Consider the following 4188-nt stretch of genomic DNA (forward strand, 5'->3'; position numbering starts at 1 on the left):
AGGCCGGAGCAGCAGCTAGAGGACAGAGGCAGACTCCAGAGAAATGATGGGGAGAGGTGGCCAATTGAAATCAGACCCGGGGCGCGGAGCGGAGACCCTGAGCCAGAGACTCGCAAAGTCGTAACCTAAGAGCCCCGACTCAAAGAGGACACAAAGGCAGAGAGAGACCGAGAGACTGCGGCGGCCCAAAAATGCAGGAGCAAGAGATTGGCCGCCAGAGACAAGAGATGTAGAAACATAAGAGATAGTTAGGAAGTCATTGAAGCACAAGGAGGAGCTGTAAGAGAAGGAAGGGAACCTGGAGAGAAGCAGGCCCCGAAACAGAGGAACAAAAGACAGTGAAACAGGCAGAGACAAAGAGATAGAGACACAAAGAAAGAGCCCATGGGGAGACTAGCGGACAGGTCGACAGACCTACAAAGGCCAGACCCAAGGAGAACCTAAAACGTTAAACCCTGATTCCCAGCTCGGTACCACCGTTCCTGGGTCTGTGTTCCAGTGGACCGGGGGCATGACCCCAGGTGTCTGTTCTCTGAGCAAGCTTGCCTTTGGGGAAGAAGGGAGTTGCCTGGAAGCGTGCCTTGACGATCTGGTGGTAGGGAGGGGTGACTGAGGGTTGTATATTAATTCCCATTTAGTTAGCACCTTAATACTGAGCCAGGAGCTTGGGATAGAGATGAAACACATGTAAGATTTGTCCTTGGATGCTACCAGTGTACAGGGGCAAGCACACAAATCATGAAAAAGAAAGAATTGGGAGGGCATGAGAGAGTTCCATTACCAGTACAAGATAGTGTGGGAGAGCAAGAAGAATTCTAAGCTGTGGGAAGGAGTCTGCATGGTTCTGGGTGCCTGGTATGCGGGGATGTTAGACACTGACAGAAACCAGGACCACAAATCAATCAGCGCATACGTAGGGATCACCAACCAGTATCTAGACACTGTCTAGGCCCTGAAAATACAAAGGAACCCAGGGAACTCTTGGTCCAGTAGAATATGAAGATATGCGGGTGATGAGACGGATTCTATACCAACCTGATGAACAAAATATGATAGGAGTGTAGTGCGGAGAGAGATCTGTCGAGTTAAGTGGCTGTGGACTGTTTTGAAGGCCATTCCTGCAGTCTGATTCCTGACCTTGCCATGTACTATTGTTTGACCCTGGGGAAATGACTTCTGTTTCCTAAACTGTTAAATGGGGATGATAATAGCTAATTTGAATGGTTGAGTATTCATATGTGTTATATGGGTAAAGTGCTTAGCCAAAAGCACTTTACTCTTTTGGCTGGAGCAACCAAGAAGGAAAGTGGCATTTTTGAGCTAATCCTTTCAGAGCAGCTAAGGTTTCTGCAAAATCCAGAGCGGGTTGAAGTGGGGGCTGAATGAAGAATTCCAGGCAGAAAGAATGAAATGAGCAGCTGCCTACACGCTAACTGAAAACCTACTATGTGCTAGAAGTTTGAGATCTAAAGATGGTTAAGACCTATCCTGCAAGAGGAAAACAGAATGGTTGTGTGTGTGTGTTTTAAGATTTTATTTATTCATTTGAGACAGAGAGATACAGAAAGAGAGCATGAGCTGGGGGAGAGGCTGAGGGAGAGGGGGAAACAGACTCCCTGCTGAGCGGGGCTTGATCCCAGGACCTGGAGATCATGATCTGAGCTGAAGGCAGACACCCAACCATCTGAGCCACCCAGGCGCCTCAAAATAGTGGTGTTTTGATGTGTCATGAGTTTACATAATAGGAAAGCAGTGGAAGCTGAAGATAGAATGGTACATTTATTCATTTGTTCCACAAACATTTCCTGGGGACCCACATGTGCCAGGCACTTGTGCTGGAAAACAGAGAGGTAAGAGGGTACCAAATGGCAGAGAGCTAGCCCTTCTTGGAGGAACCTTCCCCTGAAAGATGGCCAGCCTGCACCCCCTACTCATTCACGGAGCTAACTTTGACTTTGGGAAGAGAAAGCCTGGCGTTATTAGGTCTGCAACTGAATTCAGGCCTAAAGATAGAGAAGCCCCTCCAGGAATGCCTGCTGGGGCCATAGGTAGCTATGCAGGTTTGATGGCAAGATGAGAAAGAACTGATCCAGATGATTAAATGGGAAAACGGCTATTTACTATACACTGCCCCATAGGAATCTCAAGGTAGGATCTTCCTTTCTCTGAACAGGCCCCAAACCTTATTGCATGACTGATTGGACATAATTTGTTGGAGTAATAAGCATGTAAATGAAATATTGTGTCACCAGAAATTCATGTCATCTCTACAAGCCAAGAAGTTTTTCTGTAGGGCAACTTGTTAATATGCAAAATGCCTTAATATGTGACTTCCTTTGACTCAGTAATTCCCCTTATAGAAAAGCCTAAGGAAATGGTTGGACAAATACACAATGATAGCGCCACAGCATGTCCATCCCAGCTCAGCATTGGTCATCACTGAGAAAAATGGGAATCAATCTAACTACTAAACATCTATAAAAATCATAATACAGATGGCTAACAAATACGTGAAAAGATGCTCAACAGCACTGATCATCAGGGAAATGCAAATCAGAACTATAATGAGATTTCACCTCACACCTGTCAGAATGGCCAAAGTCAACTGTACAAGAAACAGGTGTTGGCAAGGATGTAGAGAAGAAGGAACCCTCATGCACTGTCGGTGGGAACGCAAACTGGGGCTGCCACTGTGGAAAACTATGGAGTTTCCTCAAAAGGAAAAATAGAACCACCCCACAATCCAGCACTTGCACTACTGGGTAATTACCCAAAGAATACAAAAACATTCGTTCAAAGGGATACATGCACCCCGATGTTCATAGCTTATCTACAATCGCCAGATTATGGAAGCAGCCCAAGTGACCACTGATAAATGAATGGATAAAGAAGATGTGGTGTGTATATACAATGGAATATTATTCAGCCATAAAAAATGAAATCTTGCCGTTGGCAACCACATGGATGGAGCGAGAGTAGAATGCTAAGGGAATAAGTCAATCAGGGAAGGACAAATACCATATGATTTCACTCATGGAATTTAAGAAACGAAATCAAGCAAAGGGGAAAAAAAGAGACTAAGCAAAGAGACAGATTCTTAATTATAGAACAAATTGATGGTTATGGGGGCGCGACTAAATAGGTGATGGGGATGAAGGAGTGCACTTGTGTTCAGCACCAGGTGCTGTATAGAATTGTTGGATCATAATGTACACAATATAACACTGTATGTTAACTGGAATTAAAATATAACTTTAATTTTTTTTAAAGATTTTATTTATGTATTTGACAGAGAGAGACAGCCAGCGAGAGACGGAACACAAGCAGTGGGAGTGGGAGAGGGAGAAGTAGGATCCCAGAGAAGCAGGGAGCCCGATGCGGGGCTCAATCCCAGGACTCTGGGATCATGACCTGAGCCGAGGGCAGACGCCCAACGACTGAGCCACCCAGGCACCCCTAAAATACAATTTTAAGAAAAGAAAAAGCACTCATCAAATTGTTAACTGTCATTGTCATAAAAATAAATGAACATGTGTTAAAAATTATAATATAGATGTGTGTTTATTATAGAAAGATGTATAGAACACATGAAGTGACAAAAATAGGATTCCAAACAAAGTTATAGTATGATCCTAGTTTTGTAAATATGTTTATTCATATTAATAGGGATGGGAGAAAATCTAGAAGGATAAAAATCAAAATGGGGTTATATCATGGTAGTGATATTAGATGCATATATCTCTAATCCGTTTGCATTTTCTATTTTTTCTGTGGGAATATGTTGATTTTGCAGCAACTAAATGATTATACATGTTCTTTTCCTAAAGGCTGTTGAATAACTCAGGGAAGACCTGATCACTCTGAAGCCAGGAAAGGTGTGAGGGGGTAGAGGGTGTAGAGAGAAGGGGACCAATTTTTCTGATAGGAAGGTCTTGGAAACCAGTTGTATACACAGTTGACCCTTGAACAATGCAGGGGTTAGGGGTGCCAACCCTCACTGTAGTCGGAAATTCGTGTATAACTTTTGACTGCCCAGAAACTTGACTGCTAGACCAGAAGCCTCAACAACAGCACACACAGCTCATTAGCCTGTATTTTGTATCTTGCATGGATTACATACTGTGTTCTTAGAACAAAGTAACCTGGAGAAAAGAAAATGTTGTTAAGAAAATCATGAGAGAGGGTTGC

The sequence above is a fragment of the Ailuropoda melanoleuca genome, chromosome 10 (assembly GCF_002007445.2).
Source record: "Ailuropoda melanoleuca isolate Jingjing chromosome 10, ASM200744v2, whole genome shotgun sequence".
Classification (NCBI taxonomy): domain Eukaryota; kingdom Metazoa; phylum Chordata; class Mammalia; order Carnivora; family Ursidae; genus Ailuropoda; species Ailuropoda melanoleuca.